This window comes from Anomaloglossus baeobatrachus, chromosome 7 (genome assembly GCF_048569485.1).
Source record: "Anomaloglossus baeobatrachus isolate aAnoBae1 chromosome 7, aAnoBae1.hap1, whole genome shotgun sequence".
Lineage (NCBI taxonomy): Eukaryota > Metazoa > Chordata > Amphibia > Anura > Aromobatidae > Anomaloglossus > Anomaloglossus baeobatrachus.
The window spans coordinates 205744984-205759493 of NC_134359.1; the positions used below are offsets into that span (position 1 = coordinate 205744984).

Below are 14510 nucleotides of genomic sequence, written 5' to 3' on the forward strand. Positions count from 1 at the left end.
GAGTAGAAAAGCACTACTGGTAGAGTCGCCCTCACCTCATGTCTATGAGTGTCCTTGAATGTCTAGAGATAGACGACTTATGCAAATTCTTTCTTTACTGGACTAATTTTTAGGGCTTCAATAGTGACAAAAAAATACAATCTTTATTGAATTACTGATATTAAAACCCTAAACTTTGGTTAATCTCTGATAAAGTTTGAGCTTGTCCAACTCTTGACATAATCCACTGTTGTAGATATGATAAGAGCCACTTTGCCAGAAGCTCATACACAATCTTTAGTGAAATTGCACAGACTTGTCAAAATCCTCATTAGATCACATCATCTGGCTACAGACTCTTCCTGTAGACGAGCTGCCGAGTGGTTATGGCGTATGACTACTAATCCATTGTGCTCTGCATGTATGGTTTTTGAATCCCATACTTGTTGAAGTTACCTTCATCTCCAATGTTGAAACTCTAAATTATCTTTTTCAGCCCAAGCAGTGAGTATTTCCAGCATTTCCTGTTCAAGAAGGCTGCTATCAAACTTTTCTAACATTTCAGTCTGGCAAAAGTAAACCCTCTGTTTTCATTTGGCATGCTTGATGCCATCCTACATTGGCTGACATCTTCTTCCTTTTGAGTACTTTGACAACACAGATTTAGAATCTCTCCATTGCACTATCTAAGGAAGGGATATGAGAAAGACAATTTTGACTTTATAGTACTTTTACAAGGAAAGTACACTGTTAAACATAGAAACTTCAGTACTGAGGCTATGAAAAGAAGGCACTGCTGAGATTCGAACTCAGGATCTCCTGTTTACGAGACAGGCGCTTTAACCAACTAAGCCACAGCACCACTTTGTGTAAGAGTAGAAAAGCACTACTGGTAGAGTCGCCATCACCTCATGTCTTTCAGTGTCCTTGAATGTCTAGAGATAGACGACTTATGCAAATTCTTTCTTTACTGGACTAATTTTTAGGGCTTCAATAGTGACAAAAAATACAATCTTTATTGAATTACTGATATTAAAACCCTAAACTTTGGTTAATCTCTGATAAAGTTTGAGCTTGTCCAACTCTTGACATAATCCACTGTTGTAGATATGATAAGAGCCACTTTGCCAGAAGCTCATACACAATCTTTAGTGAAATTGCACAGACTTGTCAAAATCCTCATTAGATCACATCATCTGGCTACAGACTCTTCCTGTAGACGAGCTGCCGAGTGGTTATGGCGTATGACTACTAATCCATTGTGCTCTGCATGCATGGTTTTTGAATCCCATACTTGTTGAAGTAATCTTCATCTCCAATGTTGAAACTCTAAATTATCTTTTTCAGCCCAAGCAGTGAATATTTCCAGCATTTCCTGTTCAAGAAGGCTGCTATCAAACTTTTCTAACATTTCAGTCTGGCAAAAGTAAACCCACTGTTTTCATTTGGCATGCTTGATGCCATCCTACATTGGCTGACATCTTCTTCCTTTTGAGTACTTTGACAACACAGATTTAGAATCTCTCCATTGCACTATCTAAGGAAGGGATATGAGAAAGACAAGTTTGAATTTATAGTATTTTTACAAGGAAAATACACTGTTAAACATAGAAACTTCAGTACTGAGGCTATGAAAAGAAGGCACTGCTGAGATTCGAACTCAGGATCTCCTGTTTACGAGACAGGCGCTTTAACCAACTAAGCCACAGCACCACTTTGTGTAAGAGTAGAAAAGCACTACTGGTAGAGTCGCCATCACCTCATGTCTTTGAGTGTCCTTGAATGTCTAGAGATAGACGACTTATGCAAATTCTTTCTTTACTGGACTAATTTTTAGGGCTTCAATAGTGACAAAAAATACAATCTTTATTGAATTACTGATATTAAAACCCTAAACTTTGGTTAATCTCTGATAAAGTTTGAGCTTGTCCAACTCTTGACATAATCCACTGTTGTAGATATGATAAGAGCCACTTTGCCAGAAGCTCATACACAATCTTTAGTGAAATTGCACAGACTTGTCAAAATCCTCATTAGATCACATCATCTGGCTACAGACTCTTCCTGTAGACGAGCTGCCGAGTGGTTATGGCGTATGACTACTAATCCATTGTGCTCTGCATGCATGGTTTTTGAATCCCATACTTGTTGAAGTAATCTTCATCTCCAATGTTGAAACTCTAAATTATCTTTTTCAGCCCAAGCAGTGAGTATTTCCAGCATTTCCTGTTCAAGAAGGCTGCTATCGAAACTTTTCTAACATTTCAGTCTGGCAAAAGTAAACCCACTGTTTTCATTTGGCATGCTTGATGCCATCCTACATTGGCTGACATCTTCTTCCTTTTGAGTACTTTGACAACACAGATTTAGAATCTCTCCATTGCACTATCTAAGGAAGGGATATGAGAAAGACAAGTTTGACTTTATAGTATTTTTACAAGGAAAGTACACTGTTGAACATAGAAACTTCAGTACTGAGGCTATGAAAAGAAGGCACTGCTGAGATTCGAACTCAGGATCTCCTGTTTACGAGACAGGCGCTTTAACCAACTAAGCCACAGCACCACTTTGTGTAAGAGTAGAAAAGCACTACTGGTAGAGTCGCCATCACCTCATGTCTTTCAGTGTCCTTGAATGTCTAGAGATAGACGACTTATGCAAATTCTTTCTTTACTGGACTAATTTTTAGGGCTTCAATAGTGACAAAAAATACAATCTTTATTGAATTACTGATATTAAAACCCTAAACTTTGGTTAATCTCTGATAAAGTTTGAGCTTGTCCAACTCTTGACATAATCCACTGTTGTAGATATGATAAGAGCCACTTTGCCAGAAGCTCATACACAATCTTTAGTGAAATTGCACAGACTTGTCAAAATCCTCATTAGATCACATCATCTGGCTACAGACTCTTCCTGTAGACGAGCTGCCGAGTGGTTATGGCGTATGACTACTAATCCATTGTGCTCTGCATGCATGGTTTTTGAATCCCATACTTGTTGAAGTAATCTTCATCTCCAATGTTGAAACTCTAAATTATCTTTTTCAGCCCAAGCAGTGAATATTTCCAGCATTTCCTGTTCAAGAAGGCTGCTATCAAACTTTTCTAACATTTCAGTCTGGCAAAAGTAAACCCACTGTTTTCATTTGGCATGCTTGATGCCATCCTACATTGGCTGACATCTTCTTCCTTTTGAGTACTTTGACAACACAGATTTAGAATCTCTCCATTGCACTATCTAAGGAAGGGATATGAGAAAGACAATTTTGACTTTATAGTATTTTTACAAGGAAAGTACACTGTTAAACATAGAAACTTCAGTACTGAGGCTATGAAAAGAAGGCACTGCTGAGATTCGAACTCAGGCTCTCCTGTTTACGAGACAGGCGCTTTAACCAACTAAGCCACAGCACCACTTTGTGTAAGAGTAGAAAAGCACTACTGGTAGAGTCGCCCTCACCTCATGTCTATGAGTGTCCTTGAATGTCTAGAGATAGACGACTTATGCAAATTCTTTCTTTACTGGACTAATTTTTAGGGCTTCAATAGTGACAAAAAAATACAATCTTTATTGAATTACTGATATTAAAACCCTAAACTTTGGTTAATCTCTGATAAAGTTTGAGCTTGTCCAACTCTTGACATAATCCACTGTTGTAGATATGATAAGAGCCACTTTGCCAGAAGCTCATACACAATCTTTAGTGAAATTGCACAGACTTGTCAAAATCCTCATTAGATCACATCATCTGGCTACAGACTCTTCCTGTAGACGAGCTGCCGAGTGGTTATGGCGTATGACTACTAATCCATTGTGCTCTGCATGTATGGTTTTTGAATCCCATACTTGTTGAAGTTACCTTCATCTCCAATGTTGAAACTCTAAATTATCTTTTTCAGCCCAAGCAGTGAGTATTTCCAGCATTTCCTGTTCAAGAAGGCTGCTATCAAACTTTTCTAACATTTCAGTCTGGCAAAAGTAAACCCTCTGTTTTCATTTGGCATGCTTGATGCCATCCTACATTGGCTGACATCTTCTTCCTTTTGAGTACTTTGACAACACAGATTTAGAATCTCTCCATTGCACTATCTAAGGAAGGGATATGAGAAAGACAATTTTGACTTTATAGTACTTTTACAAGGAAAGTACACTGTTAAACATAGAAACTTCAGTACTGAGGCTATGAAAAGAAGGCACTGCTGAGATTCGAACTCAGGATCTCCTGTTTACGAGACAGGCGCTTTAACCAACTAAGCCACAGCACCACTTTGTGTAAGAGTAGAAAAGCACTACTGGTAGAGTCGCCATCACCTCATGTCTTTCAGTGTCCTTGAATGTCTAGAGATAGACGACTTATGCAAATTCTTTCTTTACTGGACTAATTTTTAGGGCTTCAATAGTGACAAAAAATACAATCTTTATTGAATTACTGATATTAAAACCCTAAACTTTGGTTAATCTCTGATAAAGTTTGAGCTTGTCCAACTCTTGACATAATCCACTGTTGTAGATATGATAAGAGCCACTTTGCCAGAAGCTCATACACAATCTTTAGTGAAATTGCACAGACTTGTCAAAATCCTCATTAGATCACATCATCTGGCTACAGACTCTTCCTGTAGACGAGCTGCCGAGTGGTTATGGCGTATGACTACTAATCCATTGTGCTCTGCATGCATGGTTTTTGAATCCCATACTTGTTGAAGTAATCTTCATCTCCAATGTTGAAACTCTAAATTATCTTTTTCAGCCCAAGCAGTGAATATTTCCAGCATTTCCTGTTCAAGAAGGCTGCTATCAAACTTTTCTAACATTTCAGTCTGGCAAAAGTAAACCCACTGTTTTCATTTGGCATGCTTGATGCCATCCTACATTGGCTGACATCTTCTTCCTTTTGAGTACTTTGACAACACAGATTTAGAATCTCTCCATTGCACTATCTAAGGAAGGGATATGAGAAAGACAATTTTGACTTTATAGTATTTTTACAAGGAAAGTACACTGTTAAACATAGAAACTTCAGTACTGAGGCTATGAAAAGAAGGCACTGCTGAGATTCGAACTCAGGCTCTCCTGTTTACGAGACAGGCGCTTTAACCAACTAAGCCACAGCACCACTTTGTGTAAGAGTAGAAAAGCACTACTGGTAGAGTCGCCCTCACCTCATGTCTATGAGTGTCCTTGAATGTCTAGAGATAGACGACTTATGCAAATTCTTTCTTTACTGGACTAATTTTTAGGGCTTCAATAGTGACAAAAAAATACAATCTTTATTGAATTACTGATATTAAAACCCTAAACTTTGGTTAATCTCTGATAAAGTTTGAGCTTGTCCAACTCTTGACATAATCCACTGTTGTAGATATGATAAGAGCCACTTTGCCAGAAGCTCATACACAATCTTTAGTGAAATTGCACAGACTTGTCAAAATCCTCATTAGATCACATCATCTGGCTACAGACTCTTCCTGTAGACGAGCTGCCGAGTGGTTATGGCGTATGACTACTAATCCATTGTGCTCTGCATGTATGGTTTTTGAATCCCATACTTGTTGAAGTTACCTTCATCTCCAATGTTGAAACTCTAAATTATCTTTTTCAGCCCAAGCAGTGAGTATTTCCAGCATTTCCTGTTCAAGAAGGCTGCTATCAAACTTTTCTAACATTTCAGTCTGGCAAAAGTAAACCCTCTGTTTTCATTTGGCATGCTTGATGCCATCCTACATTGGCTGACATCTTCTTCCTTTTGAGTACTTTGACAACACAGATTTAGAATCTCTCCATTGCACTATCTAAGGAAGGGATATGAGAAAGACAATTTTGACTTTATAGTATTTTTACAAGGAAAATACACTGTTAAACATAGAAACTTCAGTACTGAGGCTATGAAAAGAAGGCACTGCTGAGATTCGAACTCAGGATCTCCTGTTTACGAGACAGGCGCTTTAACCAACTAAGCCACAGCACCACTTTGTGTAAGAGTAGAAAAGCACTACTGGTAGAGTCGCCATCACCTCATGTCTTTCAGTGTCCTTGAATGTCTAGAGATAGACGACTTATGCAAATTCTTTCTTTACTGGACTAATTTTTAGGGCTTCAATAGTGACAAAAAATACAATCTTTATTGAATTACTGATATTAAAACCCTAAACTTTGGTTAATCTCTGATAAAGTTTGAGCTTGTCCAACTCTTGACATAATCCACTGTTGTAGATATGATAAGAGCCACTTTGCCAGAAGCTCATACACAATCTTTAGTGAAATTGCACAGACTTGTCAAAATCCTCATTAGATCACATCATCTGGCTACAGACTCTTCCTGTAGACGAGCTGCCGAGTGGTTATGGCGTATGACTACTAATCCATTGTGCTCTGCATGCATGGTTTTTGAATCCCATACTTGTTGAAGTTACCTTCATCTCCAATGTTGAAACTCTAAATTATCTTTTTCAGCCCAAGCAGTGAGTATTTCCAGCATTTCCTGTTCAAGAAGGCTGCTATCGAAACTTTTCTAACATTTCAGTCTGGCAAAAGTAAACCCACTGTTTTCATTTGGCATGCTTGATGCCATCCTACATTGGCTGACATCTTCTTCCTTTTGAGTACTTTGACAACACAGATTTAGAATCTCTCCATTGCACTATCTAAGGAAGGGATATGAGAAAGACAATTTTGACTTTATAGTATTTTTACAAGGAAAGTACACTGTTAAACATAGAAACTTCAGTACTGAGGCTATGAAAAGAAGGCACTGCTGAGATTCGAACTCAGGATCTCCTGTTTACGAGACAGGCGCTTTAACCAACTAAGCCACAGCACCACTTTGTGTAAGAGTAGAAAAGCACTACTGGTAGAGTCGCCATCACCTCATGTCTTTCAGTGTCCTTGAATGTCTAGAGATAGACGACTTATGCAAATTCTTTCTTTACTGGACTAATTTTTAGGGCTTCAATAGTGACAAAAAATACAATCTTTATTGAATTACTGATATTAAAACCCTAAACTTTGGTTAATCTCTGATAAAGTTTGAGCTTGTCCAACTCTTGACATAATCCACTGTTGTAGATATGATAAGAGCCACTTTGCCAGAAGCTCATACACAATCTTTAGTGAAATTGCACAGACTTGTCAAAATCCTCATTAGATCACATCATCTGGCTACAGACTCTTCCTGTAGACGAGCTGCCGAGTGGTTATGGCGTATGACTACTAATCCATTGTGCTCTGCATGCATGGTTTTTGAATCCCATACTTGTTGAAGTAATCTTCATCTCCAATGTTGAAACTCTAAATTATCTTTTTCAGCCCAAGCAGTGAATATTTCCAGCATTTCCTGTTCAAGAAGGCTGCTATCAAACTTTTCTAACATTTCAGTCTGGCAAAAGTAAACCCACTGTTTTCATTTGGCATGCTTGATGCCATCCTACATTGGCTGACATCTTCTTCCTTTTGAGTACTTTGACAACACAGATTTAGAATCTCTCCATTGCACTATCTAAGGAAGGGATATGAGAAAGACAAGTTTGACTTTATAGTATTTTTACAAGGAAAATACACTGTTAAACATAGAAACTTCAGTACTGAGGCTATGAAAAGAAGGCACTGCTGAGATTCGAACTCAGGATCTCCTGTTTACGAGACAGGCGCTTTAACCAACTAAGCCACAGCACCACTTTGTGTAAGAGTAGAAAAGCACTACTGGTAGAGTCGCCCTCACCTCATGTCTTTGAGTGTCCTTGAATGTCTAGAGATAAACGACTTATGCAAATTCTTTCTTTACTGGACTAATTTTTAGGGCTTCAATAGTGACAAAAAAATATAATCTTTATTGAATTACTGATATTAAAACCCTAAACTTTGGTTAATCTCTGATAAAGTTTGAGCTTGTCCAACTCTTGACATAATCCACTGTTGTAGATATGATAAGAGCCACTTTGCCAGAAGCTCATACACAATCTTTAGTGAAATTGCACAGACTTGTCAAAATCCTCATTAGATCACATCATCTGGCTACAGACTCTTCCTGTAGACGAGCTGCCGAGTGGTTATGGCGTATGACTACTAATCCATTGTGCTCTGCATGCATGGTTTTTGAATCCCATACTTGTTGAAGTTACCTTCATCTCCAATGTTGAAACTCTAAATTATCTTTTTCAGCCCAAGCAGTGAGTATTTCCAGCATTTCCTGTTCAAGAAGGCTGCTATCGAAACTTTTCTAACATTTCAGTCTGGCAAAAGTAAACCCACTGTTTTCATTTGGCATGCTTGATGCCATCCTACATTGGCTGACATCTTCTTCCTTTTGAGTACTTTGACAACACAGATTTAGAATCTCTCCATTGCACTATCTAAGGAAGGGATATGAGAAAGACAATTTTGACTTTATAGTATTTTTACAAGGAAAGTACACTGTTAAACATAGAAACTTCAGTACTGAGGCTATAAAAAAAAGAAGGCACTGCTGAGATTCGAACTCAGGATCTCCTGTTTACGAGACAGGCGCTTTAACCAACTAAGCCACAGCACCACTTTGTGTAAGAGTAGAAAAGCACTACTGGTAGAGTCGCCATCACCTCATGTCTTTCAGTGTCCTTGAATGTCTAGAGATAGACGACTTATGCAAATTCTTTCTTTACTGGACTAATTTTTAGGGCTTCAATAGTGACAAAAAATACAATCTTTATTGAATTACTGATATTAAAACCCTAAACTTTGGTTAATCTCTGATAAAGTTTGAGCTTGTCCAACTCTTGACATAATCCACTGTTGTAGATATGATAAGAGCCACTTTGCCAGAAGCTCATACACAATCTTTAGTGAAATTGCACAGACTTGTCAAAATCCTCATTAGATCACATCATCTGGCTACAGACTCTTCCTGTAGACGAGCTGCCGAGTGGTTATGGCGTATGACTACTAATCCATTGTGCTCTGCATGCATGGTTTTTGAATCCCATACTTGTTGAAGTAATCTTCATCTCCAATGTTGAAACTCTAAATTATCTTTTTCAGCCCAAGCAGTGAGTATTTCCAGCATTTCCTGTTCAAGAAGGCTGCTATCGAAACTTTTCTAACATTTCAGTCTGGCAAAAGTAAACCCACTGTTTTCATTTGGCATGCTTGATGCCATCCTACATTGGCTGACATCTTCTTCCTTTTGAGTACTTTGACAACACAGATTTAGAATCTCTCCATTGCACTATCTAAGGAAGGGATATGAGAAAGACAAGTTTGACTTTATAGTATTTTTACAAGGAAAGTACACTGTTGAACATAGAAACTTCAGTACTGAGGATATGAAAAGAAGGCACTGCTGAGATTCGAACTCAGGATCTCCTGTTTACGAGACAGGCGCTTTAACCAACTAAGCCACAGCACCACTTTGTGTAAGAGTAGAAAAGCACTACTGGTAGAGTCGCCATCACCTCATGTCTTTCAGTGTCCTTGAATGTCTAGAGATAGACGACTTATGCAAATTCTTTCTTTACTGGACTAATTTTTAGGGCTTCAATAGTGACAAAAAATACAATCTTTATTGAATTACTGATATTAAAACCCTAAACTTTGGTTAATCTCTGATAAAGTTTGAGCTTGTCCAACTCTTGACATAATCCACTGTTGTAGATATGATAAGAGCCACTTTGCCAGAAGCTCATACACAATCTTTAGTGAAATTGCACAGACTTGTCAAAATCCTCATTAGATCACATCATCTGGCTACAGACTCTTCCTGTAGACGAGCTGCCGAGTGGTTATGGCGTATGACTACTAATCCATTGTGCTCTGCATGCATGGTTTTTGAATCCCATACTTGTTGAAGTAATCTTCATCTCCAATGTTGAAACTCTAAATTATCTTTTTCAGCCCAAGCAGTGAGTATTTCCAGCATTTCCTGTTCAAGAAGGCTGCTATCGAAACTTTTCTAACATTTCAGTCTGGCAAAAGTAAACCCACTGTTTTCATTTGGCATGCTTGATGCCATCCTACATTGGCTGACATCTTCTTCCTTTTGAGTACTTTGACAACACAGATTTAGAATCTCTCCATTGCACTATCTAAGGAAGGGATATGAGAAAGACAATTTTGACTTTATAGTATTTTTACAAGGAAAGTACACTGTTAAACATAGAAACTTCAGTACTGAGGCTATGAAAAGAAGGCACTGCTGAGATTCGTACTCAGGATCTCCTGTTTACGAGACAGGCGCTTTAACCAACTAAGCCACAGCACCACTTTGTGTAAGAGTAGAAAAGCACTACTGGTAGAGTCGCCCTCACCTCATGTCTATGAGTGTCCTTGAATGTCTAGAGATAGACGACTTATGCAAATTCTTTCTTTACTGGACTAATTTTTAGGGCTTCAATAGTGACAAAAAAATACAATCTTTATTGAATTACTGATATTAAAACCCTAAACTTTGGTTAATCTCTGATAAAGTTTGAGCTTGTCCAACTCTTGACATAATCCACTGTTGTAGATATGATAAGAGCCACTTTGCCAGAAGCTCATACACAATCTTTAGTGAAATTGCACAGACTTGTCAAAATCCTCATTAGATCACATCATCTGGCTACAGACTCTTCCTGTAGACGAGCTGCCGAGTGGTTATGGCGTATGACTACTAATCCATTGTGCTCTGCATGCATGGTTTTTGAATCCCATACTTGTTGAAGTTACCTTCATCTCCAATGTTGAAACTCTAAATTATCTTTTTCAGCCCAAGCAGTGAGTATTTCCAGCATTTCCTGTTCAAGAAGGCTGCTATCGAAACTTTTCTAACATTTCAGTCTGGCAAAAGTAAACCCACTGTTTTCATTTGGCATGCTTGATGCCATCCTACATTGGCTGACATCTTCTTCCTTTTGAGTACTTTGACAACACAGATTTAGAATCTCTCCATTGCACTATCTAAGGAAGGGATATGAGAAAGACAAGTTTGACTTTATAGTATTTTTACAAGGAAAGTACACTGTTGAACATAGAAACTTCAGTACTGAGGATATGAAAAGAAGGCACTGCTGAGATTCGAACTCAGGATCTCCTGTTTACGAGACAGGCGCTTTAACCAACTAAGCCACAGCACCACTTTGTGTAAGAGTAGAAAAGCACTACTGGTAGAGTCGCCATCACCTCATGTCTTTCAGTGTCCTTGAATGTCTAGAGATAGACGACTTATGCAAATTCTTTCTTTACTGGACTAATTTTTAGGGCTTCAATAGTGACAAAAAATACAATCTTTATTGAATTACTGATATTAAAACCCTAAACTTTGGTTAATCTCTGATAAAGTTTGAGCTTGTCCAACTCTTGACATAATCCACTGTTGTAGATATGATAAGAGCCACTTTGCCAGAAGCTCATACACAATCTTTAGTGAAATTGCACAGACTTGTCAAAATCCTCATTAGATCACATCATCTGGCTACAGACTCTTCCTGTAGACGAGCTGCCGAGTGGTTATGGCGTATGACTACTAATCCATTGTGCTCTGCATGCATGGTTTTTGAATCCCATACTTGTTGAAGTAATCTTCATCTCCAATGTTGAAACTCTAAATTATCTTTTTCAGCCCAAGCAGTGAGTATTTCCAGCATTTCCTGTTCAAGAAGGCTGCTATCGAAACTTTTCTAACATTTCAGTCTGGCAAAAGTAAACCCACTGTTTTCATTTGGCATGCTTGATGCCATCCTACATTGGCTGACATCTTCTTCCTTTTGAGTACTTTGACAACACAGATTTAGAATCTCTCCATTGCACTATCTAAGGAAGGGATATGAGAAAGACAATTTTGACTTTATAGTATTTTTACAAGGAAAGTACACTGTTAAACATAGAAACTTCAGTACTGAGGCTATGAAAAGAAGGCACTGCTGAGATTCGTACTCAGGATCTCCTGTTTACGAGACAGGCGCTTTAACCAACTAAGCCACAGCACCACTTTGTGTAAGAGTAGAAAAGCACTACTGGTAGAGTCGCCCTCACCTCATGTCTATGAGTGTCCTTGAATGTCTAGAGATAGACGACTTATGCAAATTCTTTCTTTACTGGACTAATTTTTAGGGCTTCAATAGTGACAAAAAAATACAATCTTTATTGAATTACTGATATTAAAACCCTAAACTTTGGTTAATCTCTGATAAAGTTTGAGCTTGTCCAACTCTTGACATAATCCACTGTTGTAGATATGATAAGAGCCACTTTGCCAGAAGCTCATACACAATCTTTAGTGAAATTGCACAGACTTGTCAAAATCCTCATTAGATCACATCATCTGGCTACAGACTCTTCCTGTAGACGAGCTGCCGAGTGGTTATGGCGTATGACTACTAATCCATTGTGCTCTGCATGCATGGTTTTTGAATCCCATACTTGTTGAAGTTACCTTCATCTCCAATGTTGAAACTCTAAATTATCTTTTTCAGCCCAAGCAGTGAGTATTTCCAGCATTTCCTGTTCAAGAAGGCTGCTATCGAAACTTTTCTAACATTTCAGTCTGGCAAAAGTAAACCCACTGTTTTCATTTGGCATGCTTAATGCCATCCTACATTGGCTGACATCTTCTTCCTTTTGAGTACTTTGACAACACAGATTTAGAATCTCTCCATTGCACTATCTAAGGAAGGGATATGAGAAAGACAATTTTGACTTTATAGTATTTTTACAAGGAAAGTACACTGTTAAACATAGAAACTTCAGTACTGAGGCTATGAAAAGAAGGCACTGCTGAGATTCGTACTCAGGATCTCCTGTTTACGAGACAGGCGCTTTAACCAACTAAGCCACAGCACCACTTTGTGTAAGAGTAGAAAAGCACTACTGGTAGAGTCGCCATCACCTCATGTCTTTCAGTGTCCTTGAATGTCTAGAGATAGATGACTTATGCAAATTCTTTCTTTACTGGACTAATTTTTAGGGCTTCAATAGTGACAAAAAATACAATCTTTATTGAATTACTGATATTAAAACCCTAAACTTTGGTTAATCTCTGATAAAGTTTGAGCTTGTCCAACTCTTGACATAATCCACTGTTGTAGATATGATAAGAGCCACTTTGCCAGAAGCTCATACACAATCTTTAGTGAAATTGCACAGACTTGTCAAAATCCTCATTAGATCACATCATCTGGCTACAGACTCTTCCTGTAGACGAGCTGCCGAGTGGTTATGGCGTATGACTACTAATCCATTGTGCTCTGCATGCATGGTTTTTGAATCCCATACTTGTTGAAGTAATCTTCATCTCCAATGTTGAAACTCTAAATTATCTTTTTCAGCCCAAGCAGTGAGTATTTCCAGCATTTCCTGTTCAAGAAGGCTGCTATCGAAACTTTTCTAACATTTCAGTCTGGCAAAAGTAAACCCACTGTTTTCATTTGGCATGCTTGATGCCATCCTACATTGGCTGACATCTTCTTCCTTTTGAGTACTTTGACAACACAGATTTAGAATCTCTCCATTGCACTATCTAAGGAAGGGATATGAGAAAGACAATTTTGACTTTATAGTATTTTTACAAGGAAAGTACACTGTTAAACATAGAAACTTCAGTACTGAGGCTATGAAAAGAAGGCACTGCTGAGATTCGTACTCAGGATCTCCTGTTTACGAGACAGGCGCTTTAACCAACTAAGCCACAGCACCACTTTGTGTAAGAGTAGAAAAGCACTACTGGTAGAGTCGCCCTCACCTCATGTCTATGAGTGTCCTTGAATGTCTAGAGATAGACGACTTATGCAAATTCTTTCTTTACTGGACTAATTTTTAGGGCTTCAATAGTGACAAAAAAATACAATCTTTATTGAATTACTGATATTAAAACCCTAAACTTTGGTTAATCTCTGATAAAGTTTGAGCTTGTCCAACTCTTGACATAATCCACTGTTGTAGATATGATAAGAGCCACTTTGCCAGAAGCTCATACACAATCTTTAGTGAAATTGCACAGACTTGTCAAAATCCTCATTAGATCACATCATCTGGCTACAGACTCTTCCTGTAGACGAGCTGCCGAGTGGTTATGGCGTATGACTACTAATCCATTGTGCTCTGCATGCATGGTTTTTGAATCCCATACTTGTTGAAGTTACCTTCATCTCCAATGTTGAAACTCTAAATTATCTTTTTCAGCCCAAGCAGTGAGTATTTCCAGCATTTCCTGTTCAAGAAGGCTGCTATCGAAACTTTTCTAACATTTCAGTCTGGCAAAAGTAAACCCACTGTTTTCATTTGGCATGCTTAATGCCATCCTACATTGGCTGACATCTTCTTCCTTTTGAGTACTTTGACAACACAGATTTAGAATCTCTCCATTGCACTATCTAAGGAAGGGATATGAGAAAGACAATTTTGACTTTATAGTATTTTTACAAGGAAAATACACTGTTAAACATAGAAACTTCAGTACTGAGGCTATGAAAAGAAGGCACTGCTGAGATTCGAACTCAGGATCTCCTGTTTACGAGACAGGCGCTTTAACCAACTAAGCCACAGCACCACTTTGTGTAAGAGTAGAAAAGCACTACTGGTAG

At 38.3% G+C, this 14510-nt stretch overlaps 17 non-coding genes across 17 annotated transcripts; all 17 read right to left on the bottom strand.

The window, feature by feature from the left end:
- Positions 1-767: 767 nt before the first annotated feature.
- Positions 768-841, bottom strand: TRNAT-CGU (transfer RNA threonine (anticodon CGU)). The gene has a single exon. It is a non-coding gene; the product is annotated as a tRNA-Thr (tRNA).
- A 777-nt stretch (positions 842-1618) lies between these two features.
- On the bottom strand, positions 1619-1692 carry TRNAT-CGU (transfer RNA threonine (anticodon CGU)). The gene has a single exon. It is a non-coding gene; the product is annotated as a tRNA-Thr (tRNA).
- Positions 1693-2470: 778 nt separating this feature from the next.
- On the bottom strand, positions 2471-2544 carry TRNAT-CGU (transfer RNA threonine (anticodon CGU)). The gene has a single exon. It is a non-coding gene; the product is annotated as a tRNA-Thr (tRNA).
- A 777-nt stretch (positions 2545-3321) lies between these two features.
- On the bottom strand, positions 3322-3395 carry TRNAT-CGU (transfer RNA threonine (anticodon CGU)). Its single transcript has one exon. It is a non-coding gene; the product is annotated as a tRNA-Thr (tRNA).
- A 778-nt stretch (positions 3396-4173) lies between these two features.
- Positions 4174-4247, bottom strand: TRNAT-CGU (transfer RNA threonine (anticodon CGU)). Its single transcript has one exon. It is a non-coding gene; the product is annotated as a tRNA-Thr (tRNA).
- Positions 4248-5024: 777 nt separating this feature from the next.
- TRNAT-CGU (transfer RNA threonine (anticodon CGU)) lies at positions 5025-5098 on the bottom strand. Its single transcript has one exon. It is a non-coding gene; the product is annotated as a tRNA-Thr (tRNA).
- A 778-nt stretch (positions 5099-5876) lies between these two features.
- On the bottom strand, positions 5877-5950 carry TRNAT-CGU (transfer RNA threonine (anticodon CGU)). The gene has a single exon. It is a non-coding gene; the product is annotated as a tRNA-Thr (tRNA).
- A 778-nt stretch (positions 5951-6728) lies between these two features.
- On the bottom strand, positions 6729-6802 carry TRNAT-CGU (transfer RNA threonine (anticodon CGU)). The gene has a single exon. It is a non-coding gene; the product is annotated as a tRNA-Thr (tRNA).
- A 777-nt stretch (positions 6803-7579) lies between these two features.
- On the bottom strand, positions 7580-7653 carry TRNAT-CGU (transfer RNA threonine (anticodon CGU)). The gene has a single exon. It is a non-coding gene; the product is annotated as a tRNA-Thr (tRNA).
- Positions 7654-8435: 782 nt separating this feature from the next.
- Positions 8436-8509, bottom strand: TRNAT-CGU (transfer RNA threonine (anticodon CGU)). The gene has a single exon. It is a non-coding gene; the product is annotated as a tRNA-Thr (tRNA).
- A 778-nt stretch (positions 8510-9287) lies between these two features.
- On the bottom strand, positions 9288-9361 carry TRNAT-CGU (transfer RNA threonine (anticodon CGU)). Its single transcript has one exon. It is a non-coding gene; the product is annotated as a tRNA-Thr (tRNA).
- Positions 9362-10139: 778 nt separating this feature from the next.
- TRNAT-CGU (transfer RNA threonine (anticodon CGU)) lies at positions 10140-10213 on the bottom strand. Its single transcript has one exon. It is a non-coding gene; the product is annotated as a tRNA-Thr (tRNA).
- Positions 10214-10992: 779 nt separating this feature from the next.
- Positions 10993-11066, bottom strand: TRNAT-CGU (transfer RNA threonine (anticodon CGU)). The gene has a single exon. It is a non-coding gene; the product is annotated as a tRNA-Thr (tRNA).
- Positions 11067-11844: 778 nt separating this feature from the next.
- TRNAT-CGU (transfer RNA threonine (anticodon CGU)) lies at positions 11845-11918 on the bottom strand. Its single transcript has one exon. It is a non-coding gene; the product is annotated as a tRNA-Thr (tRNA).
- Positions 11919-12697: 779 nt separating this feature from the next.
- TRNAT-CGU (transfer RNA threonine (anticodon CGU)) lies at positions 12698-12771 on the bottom strand. The gene has a single exon. It is a non-coding gene; the product is annotated as a tRNA-Thr (tRNA).
- A 778-nt stretch (positions 12772-13549) lies between these two features.
- TRNAT-CGU (transfer RNA threonine (anticodon CGU)) lies at positions 13550-13623 on the bottom strand. Its single transcript has one exon. It is a non-coding gene; the product is annotated as a tRNA-Thr (tRNA).
- A 779-nt stretch (positions 13624-14402) lies between these two features.
- TRNAT-CGU (transfer RNA threonine (anticodon CGU)) lies at positions 14403-14476 on the bottom strand. The gene has a single exon. It is a non-coding gene; the product is annotated as a tRNA-Thr (tRNA).
- Positions 14477-14510: the final 34 nt, after the last annotated feature.